Source organism: Mustela erminea, chromosome 6 (genome assembly GCF_009829155.1).
Source record: "Mustela erminea isolate mMusErm1 chromosome 6, mMusErm1.Pri, whole genome shotgun sequence".
NCBI lineage: Eukaryota > Metazoa > Chordata > Mammalia > Carnivora > Mustelidae > Mustela > Mustela erminea.
In genome coordinates this window covers 115039392-115054248 of record NC_045619.1, presented here as the reverse complement: position 1 = coordinate 115054248, position 14857 = coordinate 115039392, and the positions used below count along the sequence as shown (strand labels likewise).

Below are 14857 nucleotides of genomic sequence, written 5' to 3'. Positions count from 1 at the left end.
TACTGTCAGGCTCTTCTATTTTAGCCATTCTGCTGGATTTGAAATGCTATCTCCTTGTGGTTTTAATTTCCATTTCTCTGAAGAGTAATGATGTCACCTTTTCATATCTTTAGTGGCCATCTGGATATCCTCTTTTATGAAGTGTCTGTTCTTGTCTCCTGCCCACTTTTCTTTCGGTTATCTTTTTCTTATTGACCTGTAAGAGTTCTTCACATGTTTTGGATATGAGTTCTTTGTTGGTTATACAGTTGACAAATACTGTCTTTGACTCTAGTTTTCACTTTTACTCTCTAAATGGTTTCTATGAGTGGAAGTTCTTAATTTTAATGTAGTCTACTGAGTGTGATGTATCAATCATTTCCCCTTTTTAGGTAGTGCCTTCTGTGTTCTATTTAGGAAACCTCTGCCTATCCTAATGCCCTGAAGATGATCTACTATTTTATTTTCTGCAAGATTTAATTTTTATTTCATATTTATATCTACAATCTACTTGTAGTGGATTTTTGTAAATAAAGGCTCCTGTTTCATCTTTTATCATATAGCCAGTTGACTCACACCAATTATTTTTTTAAAGATTTTATTAATTTATTTGACAGAGAGAGATCACAAGTAGGCAGAGAGGCAGGCAGAGAGAGAGGAGGAAGCAGGCTCCCTGCTGAGCAGAGCGCCCCATGCGGGGCTCAAGTCCAGGACCCTGAGATCATGACCTGAGCTGAAGGCAGAGGCTTTAACACACTGAGCCACTCAGGCATCCTGGCTCACTCCAATTATTGAAGATATCACATCATAAACCAAGAGTCCATAGATATATATGCATGTATATATGCATGGATACATATGCATAGATACACATTCTCATTTTTTGATCTTTTTCTCAATCCTTTTGCCAATTCACACTCTTAACTCTTCTGTTTTATTAAAAAAGTCATGATATTTGATAAAGGAATTTCTTCATTCTTCTTTTTGTAAAGATTCTTTGCTATTCTTGGTCCTTTTCATTTCAATATAAATTTTAGAATCAGCATATCTGTTTTCATAAAAACCTGGAATTTTTATTTGGTTGAATATATTCATTACATCAAAATCACTGAATTTAGGGAGAATGAACATCTTCACAATAGCAAGTTTTCCAATACATATATATTTATTAAGGTGTTCTATGCTTTCAATAATGTTTTATGGTTGTCTGGGTATGAAAAGCTTTTTATTAAGCTTTTATTAAGTTTATTCCAGGCATTTGGTGCAGAAAGCAATATTCTACATGGTGTCTTCAAATTTTTTTCTTTTTCTAAGCCCTACTTATTTCAGCTATTATTTGTATATCGTGTAGTCAGCCTTCTAATACTCTAATTCTAATTAATCTTAAAAATTACCTGAAGATTCTTTTGAATTTTCTTTGACCCAATCATATCATCTGTGAACAAAGAACTTCACATTTTACTTTCAGATTCTTTATGTTTCATGTCTTTTTCTTGCCTATTGCACTAGAAGACAATCATTGATTGGAGGACAGTCATTATAATATTGACGTGCTGATATAGGGCATCATTATCTCCTCAGATCTTAAGTGAGAATGTTTCCACCATTTCACTGATAAACATAACGTTTAAGTTTTTGTTTAGGTACTCTTTGTCAGATTAAGTAAACATCCTTCTATTCTTAGTTTGAGGTTTATTTTTTTAAAAGATTTTATTTGACAGACAGAGATCACAAGTAGGTGAGAGGCAGGCAGAGAGGAGGAAGCAGGCTCCCCGCCAAGCAGAGAGCACGATGCGGGGTTCGATCCCAGGACCCTGAGATCTCAGGACCCTGAGCCGAAAGTAGAGGCTCAACCCACTGAGCCACCCAGGCGACCCATTTTGAGGTTTTTTTAATGAAGTTAAATTTTATCAAGTGGTTTTTCTGCATCTATTCAGATACTTTTATTAATATAATTCACTAGCTGATATAATGTTCAGTAAGACTTGCATTCATTTAACAGTCATGTCTTACTACCTATTGGACAAAGACATCTGATAATCCTTGTTACAAAATCACTTGGGCCTTCTCCAGTTTCTCTCTCTTCTCTAAGATTCTGTTTTTCTCACTCACCACTGTATCCCTCCCTAATGTGAGATTTGACATTCGTGTGGTCAAGGTAGATGCCAGCACTTAGTTGGTACTGAGTTAACATTTGTAGACATTAGATGCCTCTAGCTTAGATAATCTGTGTCATACATCACACAACTCTGTTAACATCTTCTTTTTAGTTCCATAATAGTTTAGATTAGATTTTAGGAGATAGCTAAGCAACATGAAGTAATATGTTCAGCATTCCTTTTAATGGGGAATTTAAAAATCAGCATATGATTTAGGTACTATGTTTCTATGAAAATATTCTGATTAGGATTTCTGGAGAGTCTCTATAAACTGTTTAGATTCAGGAACAGCATGTGGAATCTGAAAGATCTTGTTTCCAAACCTTGCTCTAGGGCCCAAAACATGCCTGGCATATTCAAGGAACATTGAGGAGGCAGATGTGATTGAACTGGGTGAAGGATGGGGACTGTAGTTGGTAAGGTTGGAGAGCTGGGTGTGGGCAGATCATGAAGACCTTAAAAACCTTGTAAGGACTTTGGCTTTAATTTATTGAGAAGGGAAGCCATTGGAGGGTTTGAGCAAAGACCACAATCTGGCTAGTGTTTTAACAGGAAAACTGTGGCTGGTCCACTGAAACAAGCCAAAGGGTGACAAAGGCAGAAAGAAGAATACTCCATGAGGGAGAGAATAGCAAGAAAACTGATGAAAAGTGGTCAAATTCTGGATGTATTTTAGAAGTAGAAGATACGAAAAGTAGAAGATACGGGGAAAAAAAAAAGAGTTCAAGGAGTTTAAAGGAGAGTTATGAAGAACTCCAAGGTTTTCACCTGAGCCTTTAGAAGGATGGAGTCACTCTTGTGTGAAATAAGAAGTTGAGATTGCAGATGACACAGGTTGGGGACACCAGGAGCAGTTTGGGGCAGTGTTTGCAACGTCTATTGGCCATCCAAATACAGAGGCCAAATAAGCCTGGAGTTCATGGGTTAGGTCCAGGCTAAAGATATTTATTTGGGAACCATTAGCATGTAGATAAGAATTAAAGCCAAGAAGAGGGATAAGATCATTTAGGGAAGACATGTAGACTGAGGGAAAGACTTCCATGGACTGACCCTAGCATTTTAATATTTAGAGATTGGGAAGAGGAGAACAAGAAAGAAAGACTGAAAAGGACTAGCTTAAGAAGAATTAGAGAAACCAGGCAAGTCCTAAAGCTAAGGACAGGGGATCAACTATGAGGATTTGCTTATCACAAGGTATATAAAGACTAAGAATGAACCACTGGGTGTAATAATATTATAGCACATTGTACTACTGAAGAGAATACGGACACAGAAGAAGGGAGGTAACTTCGTCCCTGAGTAGATGAGAAGTTGTGGGATTCAGTGTGTACATCAAAGGGCTCACTTTGTCTTATTACCAGTTAAAGAGAAAAACAGAAGAAAATCCAAAACTGCAAAAGTGGTAAGCTGTCTGAGCAATAAAAAGGTTATCTTAATAAACCTGTAAAATCTGGAATGAGATTCTAAATCTCCTTACCTGGGGAATCACTTCAGTCTTTAGGGACACTTGATAAACAATACAGTGATTTTCACCTGGGAATGGGGTAGGACACTTCTGCTGGATAATGTTACATTTCATCCCATTATTCAACATGCAGTTAAACTTGTTTACCAATCCCTTAATAGAGTGCATGCACACGTGCCCACACCAACACCTACCCACCCACCCACCCCAACACCTCCCCCCACTCCAAGAATATTTTTGAACAAGGGAAAAAAAACCTTTAAATTTCAAGAATAGTAATTTTTTATTGTCAGTTTCATAAAACAAAATGTGATATGTTATTCTTTTGCAAGCTTAATGACCAACTTGAGAGACCTGAGGCAAAGCCTATGGCAGTTAATGTTCTAGACACTAATATACAGCAAAAGACTAAATGTTTAGCATTTCTAGTTCTGTAATTATATGAGTATTGAGACTAGAAATTTTCACAAACTTGATTGCTAAAATTTTGGCTTGATCCATAAATTATGTATAAAGTAGTAAAAAGTAGGCTTTGAAATATTAATTTTTACAATACCCATTTTGAGATTTTTTTGTCTTAAAAAATCATGAATTATTAATTGTTCAAGAGATATTGTTTCACTCAAAAAATTTTTACAGTCCATAGCCTCAGTAAGCGTAACATTAAAAATAAGCCATCTAAAATTTCTGTGCATCCTTTGTCACTTACTTTATTGGAGATCACTGTTTCTGCCCTGGGAGCTGAGGTGAGCTGTGCTATTGGCTGGGGCAGAGAAAGGAAAAAAGATGCTTTGTCATTTAATGACAAGCATTTACCTAGACAATGCAATGTTTAGACTTGGTAAACTCTATTAAATACTCTTCCAGTTTTCACAACAAAACCAGGTCACTTAACATAGCTTAGAATATGTTGTTTTTTAAAGAACTGTAGATTCATCTCAGCCCCTTGCACTGTGCTCTCCACCCCACCCCTACTAGTTAGTGACCTTGGTAAAATAACCCTCTCTGAGCCTCAGTCTGCAAAGAAGCTTCCTGACATCACGTAATAATGAGGATTGAGATTTTAAGCAGTAAAGAGCCCAAAGCTCTTTGAACTATTGTAGTTTAATAGTAATACATTAGTTTCCTATTTCTAATGATCTTCCAAGAATTGAGAAAAGGAGGCAGAAGTTCCTATATTCATGTGGTCTATGAACTTACATGTCATTGATAACATTGCTGCAATAAACTAAAAGAGCTAAGCAAAAGGTACATGAAGCCTGAGGTCTTTGCCTGCTCCTAACTTAGTAAATCCCTGTGCAAACAGAGGAGATGGATATATTCACCTGTGGTAAAGAAATTGTTCCTTTTTTAAAGCATTCTCAACTCAAAAAATTATATTATCATTAACAATGATGGAAAGAATAGAATGTAAATGTTTTGTGACTAATAGTGCACATATGTTCAGTTATTTTGTTTTAAAACAGTAGTGAAATGGTACTTAACAAAATGAAAAACAAAAGTAAGGTAAATGAAGAGAACAGGTGTTAGGGATTCAATTAATGGGACACATCACAGATTTTGTTTATTATAGCACTCACTTAAAAAACTATAGATTTCTTTTAGGAGAATTCCACAACTTAATTTCTGCTATGACACCTGCTGTGAACCAAACAAGAATTACTGAGCAGTTAAAATCAAATGGTCATTTACTGGACATATCTTAATGCTTATCTCCACTGACATCCTCAATATACTCCTGTGCATCTTTCTAAGAATCCATTACATAGTCCTGGAATTTTATGTTTTGTAATTTAAAAGAGCAACCATGATGTTTTTGCATCTCCAGTCATTCTTATCCTGCTCTATTTTTCCAGAGCAGTAAAACCTCTTCTAACATATAATTTGCTTATTTATTATATTTGTTATTTGTCTCATTTTACTAGACTACAGGTTCTGCTAGGCAGGGATTTTTATCTCTCTGGTTCTTTATCGTAGCCCCAAGAACTTAGACCTGTACCTTGTACAGAGAAGCAAGCAGATCAACAAATATTTGTCAAATAAATGAATAAACAAATTTGTAAGTGTCCCCCTTTAAAAAGATAGGGCACTCTCCCTTGGTTTCAGGCTAGGTTTTTAAGATTAAATAGCATGTTTTGATATCTTTGGCTCAATATTTTATCTCAGTTTTAACAAACCCACACACAGAGTTTTCTAAAAATAATCCAGCAATATTTTCTGTAATGATCTTACCACATTGACCTTCCCCACCAATGAAAGAATAATTCTTGCGCCTTAAATTAATAGCTGGTTCCATCCAGAAATCCTTTAAAAAATCCTTGTTTCTACTGATTTCTTTTGATCTTTCTTAATGACTTGATTCTTTTTAAAAATATTTTATTTACTCATTTGACAGGGAGAGAGAGCACAAGCAAGGGGAGCGGCAAGCAGAGGGAGAAGCAGGCTCCCCGCTGAGCAGGGAGCCCGATGAGGGGCTCAGTCCCAGGTCCTCAGGAACATGACCTGAGCCAAAGGCAGACACTTAACCCATTGAGCCACTCAGACACCCCATAACTTGAATGATTCTTAAAAGGCATTCCTTCTCTCTTGACATTTTTTGTGGAAAATTATTACCTGTATCTATATTCTTTCCTGTTTTTTTTTTCTTGAATATTAGATTTTCTCTCAGCTCTCACGTCTTTCTATTATCATTTTCCTCAGATATACAGTTAATATATTTATTTCATTTCATTCTCTAAAATTCTCAATCACTACATTTTGCGTGTTTCTGTGTAACACTATCTTTATTCTTGTAGAATCAGTCTTGGTTCAGAAACACAACTTAAAACTTTTTAACTTCTAAATTTTTACTTCACTTTTAAAACCATTTTTTGGTAGGCTTCTGAGATTTCTTCCTATTCTGGATTTATTTGTTTTTGACTATAGGTAGTCTTAGTTTTGAAAAAAAAATAGATTGCTAAGATATGAGTGATACATTTTTTTGAGATCTTGCCCTGCTACTTATGTTTCATTCCATGATAACTAGTGACAACTAGAACATCTTGTGTTATCTTTAAAAAACATTTCCCCCCCTTACCTCTATTTCTACCATTTGTTAATTTTTCCACTGGCTAATATGTGCATATTGAAGGAAGGCTACCCTGAGAGTTCTACAAATTAATATTGTATCTGGTTGGCAATTTTTTCTGTGCCAGGAGGAACTACGATGGCTATGGGGTCTTGGCTCCATATATTATATTAATGCAAGAACTTTAAAATTATATTTTAAGAGAATCTTTCTGTTTGTGGGTAACGCGAACAACAATGTAGTATTAGTTTTCTAACTCTTAGCTTTCCCCACTAGAGGTATTCACTCCTCTAGATATATTTTCTTTTCTGTCCCTATAACTCTAAAGAGGTATTGTCATGTGTCCTCACATCCATTAACAATGTAGATTCCTTTCTATCCCAGAGCTACTAAATTCTAATTCAGAATTTGAGTTGTTTTGGAGGGTGGATATCAACTTCTGAGCGCTGTCTTCCTTTTTAGTTTTTGCCTAGTTATGTTAAAGGTGTTTGCTTCAAGAATCAGTCTTTTCTTCTTTGGCTCTCAGAACTCAGGTATACTAATATCATAACACCATATATAATGGTACTAAAATGTGATGGTTAATCCCTGGCAGCTCATTTAAAAAGGGGTACTACTTTTTCAGCTCTTTTGTTTCCTACTGGGTTAAGTTCAGGTTATCAAGTACACTGAAGAAGACTGTGGTCTCTTTCCATATTAGCATCCAATTAGGATCGTCGCTTTTTTTTTTAAGAGATTTATTTTGGAGAGAGAGCACATGTGCCCAAGAGAGTGGGGGGAGGGGCAGAAGGCAAGGAAAAAAGAATCCCCAAGCAGATTCTTTGCTGAGTGCAGAGCCTGAACTAGGGCTAGATCCCAGGACTCTGAGATCATGACCTGAGCTGAAATCAAGTCAGCTGCTTAATCAACTGAGCCACCCAGGCCTCCCAGGATCCTCTTCTTATACCAGCCATAGCTGGTAGTTATCTATCATAAAAGATATTTAAAATATATATTTTTTCCAGATATGGCCATCACTATAGCAGGAATTATTAGCCATGGTCTCTATCATAAATGAGTTTATAATATGGAATGAGAGACAAGACACAGAGTAACTGATTATGAAATAAAGCTGGTAAAATTTGTGGTGGGTCATCAGGGCAAGTGGGGAGGGATGGCGACTGGGGAATAAGGAAAAAGATGGGAGGGAAAGAGACTGGGAAGTAAGGAAAAAGATCTTCTGAAAGGGCGCAGGAGGGAATGTTTTATGTTCAATAAACAGAGAAAATGAAGTATAGAAAGAATTATATGCCACTCAAAAGTTTTGCATGAGAAAATTTATAGAAATATTGAACATATAACAGAATATTCACAATATAACAGAATATTCACAATTCTTTTTCTGAATATTAATTTTATGCTTTAGAATAAAGGTTTATGCTTTAGAATCTTGTCTTTGGACAGCCCTGGATATTTTATGTTTACTGAGCACAACCGAATTTACACATGGAATCTAAATTTGAGTCCCAGTCTATATGAACTGGCTGACTGTAGCCTCTGAATTGGTCTCTCTATACATAAGAGATGGAAATAATATCTACTAATGTCATAATAAAGCTCAAATAAAACCATATGTAGTAATTATAAAGGCTCTAAAAGAGTACATTCTCTATTAAAATTGGTGTGTATTAACATACGCAAACTATTTCCTTCTTTTACTTTTTTATCCTAGAATCTAAACAGGGGATATGTGATTCAACATTTTATTCTGAGAAGAGATTTCATTCTTTATCTGGAACATGACAGCAATCATTCTCTAGTTAGATCTAAATGACTGAATTGCAAGGTGAACCGTATTGGTGACTAACTCATTTTCCCTCACCTCCAGCACCCTCTTTTCCCAAGATCAAGCAATTTTCCTGTGTAATGAACTGTATCTGCTATCAAGTGGCCTGAAAATTAAGAGGTCCGAAGCATCTCCCAAGTCCTCATTTCCTATTTGGTATCATGATGTCTTTTACCGCTACATCACTGATCTATGCTTCCCAAGGCTATACGAAGCAGGAATGCAAAAAATGAAGGGAATGACAGAACAATTTTACATATGGGGGGAAAAGCTTCAATCGATTTTGAATTATTCAGGTGATGGTTTTCTAGCTAATGGGTTGTCAAATTCTTTGCATCACATGCTTTTGTGGGGTTGATAGTCTTTTGGTCAGTCCGCGCTGTCTAGCACTGAAAGGAGAGCAGATGCAACAAGGACAGGATTTGAAACCAACGTCAACCACCAAAAGTGGATTTTAGTAGTTTGATGCATGTCCATAACATACCCGAAGACTGAAGAACTTGATTTCAAGGGAGGACAAAAATATAAGTAAATTAGGTAATAAGGAAAAAAAAATCAGGTTGCATTTTCCTCTATAAACACAAAAAAATAAAGTAAAATAGGGAAGAACTATAATCAATTTATTCAATCATCTCAAAAAACTAGTATTTTTCTCATAGAGTCAATGTTTTTAGTTTTTTTCTTTAGCAGACAATATCTGAGTAATATCTTCTACTATTCATTTCTGCTATTTATAAAGTTGATGCTGAACATATGATGTTTTATAATCATATATTACTTTTGGCATTTACTAAAAATGTTACCAGTTAGCTAATGAAAATACCCACCAGAAAATTCTTCATCCTACTACGACATTATTTGAGAAACAGTAACATATTTATTGGTGACTTTAACAGATCAAAAGCACAATATCGTATGGGTAGATTCAGGAAATAAGTTGAGCTACTAAAGAGAAAAGATATTTATTTAATGACAGTAAAGAATTCAGTAACACACAAAATGACTAGATTCCACAGCTATTTACAACATTAAAATAATGTAAATCGTTAGTTGTAATAGCAAAACACACAGAATAATGTTGACTCTAAATGTGCATGCTTTATATACTATTTTAACTAGGAATAAATTCAGCTGTAACCATTAAAATATGGTTTCTGAGGGTGCAACAACATAATTATCTATACATATACAGCAACAATGTAAAGCAATATCAAATGTAGGAATAAAGCATAATTTGGCTCTTTGTGGACATTTTTATGATCTGTAAAAACACTTCATGAAGCTACCTACAAAGAAAAACTTGCTTAAATTCAATTGCATTTGACAGTTGTTCAAAATCTAAGTAGATAATTTCAAAGACAAAAGTGGTCATAAAACCAAAACCAGTCCTTTGCAAACACCTTAAGAAATAAAAAGCAAATATTTTTAAAAACTGTATCAAGGCAGATTTAATGTAATAGTCAAGTATTTGATATACCATGTCAATTCAGACCTGTTTTTGACATTTTAACTCCATCACGGTGTGAACAAGAGGAAGAAGTAAAAAAAAAAAAAAAAAAAAAATTCGTTATTTTTAAAAAAAAATTCATGTTACTCAAATGAGTTATTATCATAGGGCTGTCATAAAATACAAGAGTCAATTATTCAAAATTCATGAGTATTTGACTCTAGAGAGAATTATGTTGATCTAGCAGGTTTGTACAATAAAAATTCAAAATTCTATGTCTTACAGTTTTTAAAATAACTTTCCCATACATGATCTCATGTGACACTCACCAAAACCCTATCAATATGTAGGGAATTTTTGGTGTATGTAGAGAAATTAGATTTGATTTTGCAGAGAAGGAACTCAGGTTCAGAGTCAGAGATGTTAGGGAGGTATATCCAAGGTTATACCCATAGGAAAAAGTTGAGTGTGGACCCTCAAATCCCATTCATTCATTCATTCTTTTGTTAATAGTGAAAGTATTCTTCCATTCCCTAAGTGCCCTTTGCTACTTGAAAGCAATCTTGATAGAGGAGAGCAAGAAAAGCCACCTGAGATTAAGAACTTACCATAGAAAATCAGCAAAATAGAAAATTGGCCAGAATTGTAAGGTTTAGATATGAATTAAAAGTATAAATATTGGCTAACAGAGATCTGTGATTTTGTCAGACCATGCTATGCCTCTGCCTGTTAGCAGGGCTAAGAACTGACTATGTCTCTACAGCTTTAAATGGAATCACTTTAATATAGAGAGAAATAAACATATCTTTTTTAAGTCACCATTATCTTAGATTTTCTGTTGTAGGCAGCCAAAGTTAATCCTGTTTGATATAGGAATATATAGGAGTTTCTTAATGTTACTGCAAAAAATTATCACAAACTTAGTGGCTTAAAATAACACAGTTATCTTATAGTTCTTAGAAGTCAAAAGTCGAAAATGGGTCTTACCAGGCTAAACTCAAGGTTTTGGTAGGATTAGGTTCCTCCAGAAGGGTCTGGGGGGAATCTTTCTTGGTCTTCTTTGGGGCCACCTACATTCCTTGGGTCATGGCCCCTTCTTCTATCTTCAAAGCCAGCAACACTGGACAGAGAGCGCAACACTGGACAGAGAGAGTCCTTCTCCTGCTGTCAGCTCACTAATTCTATTTCTGCCTCCCTCTTCTCTTTTTAAGGGCATTTTTGATTGAATTAAGTCCACCCAGATAATTCAGGATATCTCCCCATTTCAAAATCAGCAAGATTAATTCTACTTGTTTACCCACTTCTGCAGCCTCATTTGGAATAGGTATTCCTTTTATTTGATGCTCTTATTCTATTGGATCCTCTGTCCCCAAAACACTGTACTTTCATCTGGAAGGGTCTGCATATGCTATAATTTCTGCATTTAACATTCTTCCCTCATTTTCCTGACAAATTCTATCCTTCTCCAAGAAAGACTTACTTGACTCCAGGTTAGTTTAGACGTATCTCCTTTGTATAGTAGATCTCCTGGACATTTATTTAAACAGTATTTTTGTTAATCTGTTTCTTTCTGAACTTCTTGAGGTCAAAAAGTGTATGAAGCATTTATAGCCCCACAAAGTATCTGTCACATAGAATATGCACAAGAATAGTAGTTGAATAAATGAAGTAGTGAATGGGATCATAATTTTGAGTACTGCAGTCTTTCTACTTTACAACTATCACCCCTTAGGGAATAACCTTATGCCCAAAAAAAGTTTTAGAAGGATTCTCTAGCCCTTTGTATCCATTATTAAAAATTACCATTATCCATAGTTTTGGATGTGTTCACAATACAAAATTCAAAAAATATGAAGATATGTATGAAGTAAGTTTCTCTTTCTTGTGGTTTAGTCTCCCAGAACTCCTCTCTAGAGGCAAACACTGCTATATGTGCCCTCCCACAGAAAATCTATGCACTTACACGTTTGGGTATGCATAATTGTGTGTTTGTGTGTGCACGTAGTAAATGGTAGAAATCTATATACACACTGTTCTTTACCTTTCCTTTCTACCAGACTTTATTTTTAATCTTTAAGAGCTTTTCAGATTAGCTGTTTCATCCTTCCTAAATGATTGCACAGTATTCCTAGAAATTCCTTTGAATTACTTTCCAATTTATTTTGCAGTCAATTACACTTACCCAAGAATTCTAAAATGGTTAACTTTTGCCAGCATATAACAGGAATCTTTGCAGTTAACTGATTATTGCATAAGAGCTAGCAGGAATTCTAAGGATGGTTATTTTGTTAGACATTTCTTTAATTTAAAAATCTAGTGATAAACTTAGAAGCTAAATGAAATACAAACTCTTCTTTCAGCAAGGGTATTTTAAATAAACAAATATACAGGGTTTTTTGTTTATTTTTGTAATACTAGGCATAAAAGAGCTTGAAGAGGTTGCAAGATCCAGAACTGAAATGATTATTGGTTTAATCCAGTATGGAATTTAATACACATTTATGTGTTTTCCTATGTACATATTCTAAACCATTAGGCAATTCATGTTTACAATCAGTGTAAATAAACTACCAATATCTTTTCTTTTCAAAATTTTATTTAAGTTCTAGTTAGTAACATACAGCACAACACTAGTTTTAGGTGTAGAGTTTAGTGATTCATCACTTCAATATAACACCGGGTACTCATCACAAGTGCCCTCCTTAATACCCAGCACCCATTTAACTCATACTTCAACCTCCCCCCAGCATTCAGTTTGTTCTCAATAATCAAGAGTCTGTTTGCTGGTTTGCCTTTTTTTTCTTCCCCTATGCTCATCTCTTCTGTTTCTTAAATTCTACATATGAATGAAATCATATGGTGTTTGTCTTTCTCTGAACAACTTCCTTCATTTAGTATAATACTCTCTTAGATCCAACCATGCTGTGCAAATGGCAAGATTTCATTCTTTTTTAATGGGTGAGTAGTATTCCATGACACATACAGATATAGATATATATGCACCCCTTCCACATCTTTATCCATTCATCAGTCAATGGCCATTTAGGCTCTTTCTATAATTTGGCTATTGTTGATAAATTGTTTCTATAAATACTGGGGTACACGTATTCCTTAGAATCAGTATTGTGTCCTTTGGGTAAATACCTAGTAGTACAATTGCTGGATTTCAGAGTAGTTTTATTTTTAACTTTTTGAGGAACCTCCCTACTGTGGGAATGCAAAGTTCATCCATTCTAGAAAATAAGCTACAAATTTCGAAAATTTTTTAGTCATGGTGAGACAAGCTCATGTATTTCCAGTGGCATCATACATTGGTATGATCCTTTGCAAAAACAAGCTGACAATAGGCTTAAAAAGATACAACCATATTTATTCCTGTTGACTAAATAATTCCAGTTCTGAGACTCTTTCCCCAGGAAATGATCAAAAAACCAAACAAGGGCGCCTGGGTGGCTCAGTGGGTTAAGCCGCTGCCTTCGGCTCAGGTCATGATCTCAGGGTCCTGGGATCGAGTCCCGCATCGGGCTCCCTGCTCAGCAGAGAGCCTGCTTCCCTCTCTCTCTCTCTGCCTGCCTCTCTGCCTACTTGTGATCTCTCTCTGTCAAATAAATAAATAAAAATCTTTAAAAAAAAAAAAAAAAAAAAAACCAAACAAAAACTATACTACAACAGTGTTCATTATTCATAAAACAAAAAAATGGAAGTGATTCAAATGTTCAATAATATGTAACTGGTTTAGTAAATTATAGTAAATTTAGTAAATTCCAATTCAAGGAATATTCTAGCCAAGTAAAAAAAATTCAAGTGTAAGGTTATGTGCCTATATAGGAAAAGGTGTGTGGTATGTTAAGTGAAAAGGCAGAATACTAAAATTTAATGTAGTTCTCATACGTGTATGAGAACTAAGCATCACTGCAACTATGTAAACTATATAAGTGAAAAAAGCACTGAATAATACTAGTCTTAGGGTAGGAATAGAGACAATTTCTTTTCCTCTAAGTATTGTGTAATTTTATAGTGGGCACATTTAGGTGTCTTTTCATACCTCTTTTGAGTCGATACCACCTTTGTGCACAGTGGTAAGTCCTGAAAGAAAGTTAAGCAGAAGTGTGGAGATGCAGAGGTAAGAGGTGGAGAGGTTCTGTCTATCTAAAGGTAATTCAACTCTTTACTTAGGAGACCTGATTGTTCTCCTATTCTTGGATGCTGTGGGAAAAAAAAATATCATGAACTTCTATCTGAATTGGTGTCTGCTCCACACAAACCAGGAAATAAAACTAAGACAGATTTTATATTTCTTCTATAATAATCTTTAACTTGTATTTTAAAAAATGTTCTTGCCATCTAATTACATTGAAAATAGTGTTATTTATGCTAGGGTAGTAAGTTTACTTACCGTGCAGACAATTCCTTAGATAATATAGTTAATGGAAGCCAACAGTATCTCTACATGATATAACAAATATTCCAACTAATGCTAAACAACAAGTTAATCTCACCTCTTCCTTTTGTCCTTTATTAGAATCATTCCACCTATGCCTGAACTGACATTTTCAGGGATAAAAATTATATTTTAGCCTCGTGGAACAGAAAGGTGTGGTGTGGGTTATGCTCCAAATATCTGGCTCTGATCTTTGTCTAAAAATTTGCTTTTGCTGTATTACCTATTGTTTACGATTTATCATGTGCCAGGCACCATGTAAAAACACATCACATACAAGATCTCATTTGCTCTTCACAAAAGTGCTTGTGCCAGAATGATTCACAGACGGCAGAAACTTCTGCTCTATTCCATAGTTACTGAGTGTGCTTCCTGTTTGACAGGCATTGTTTTTGGTATCAGAAATACAAAGATGAAAATTTCAGGCTAGGAGAGAAGACAGATGTAAAACATAGTAAAAGCGGTAAATGCTAC

At 35.1% G+C, this 14857-nt stretch overlaps 1 long non-coding RNA gene across 7 annotated transcripts in view; it reads right to left on the bottom strand.

The window, feature by feature from the left end:
- Positions 1-14857, bottom strand: part of LOC116594234 — a 70763-nt gene that overhangs the window by 47584 nt on the left and 8322 nt on the right. For 6 of the 7 annotated variants that reach the window (XR_004287112.1, XR_004287109.1, XR_004287110.1 and 3 more), the window contains 3 exons: positions 13988-14148; positions 10930-11566; positions 7533-8994 (listed from right to left, as the gene is read on the bottom strand). This is a non-coding gene — a long non-coding RNA (uncharacterized LOC116594234). Of the gene's footprint in view, positions 1-7532; positions 8995-10929; positions 11567-13987; positions 14149-14857 lie in introns of those variants that run through there. The other variant, XR_004287114.1, reaches the window with a different exon arrangement.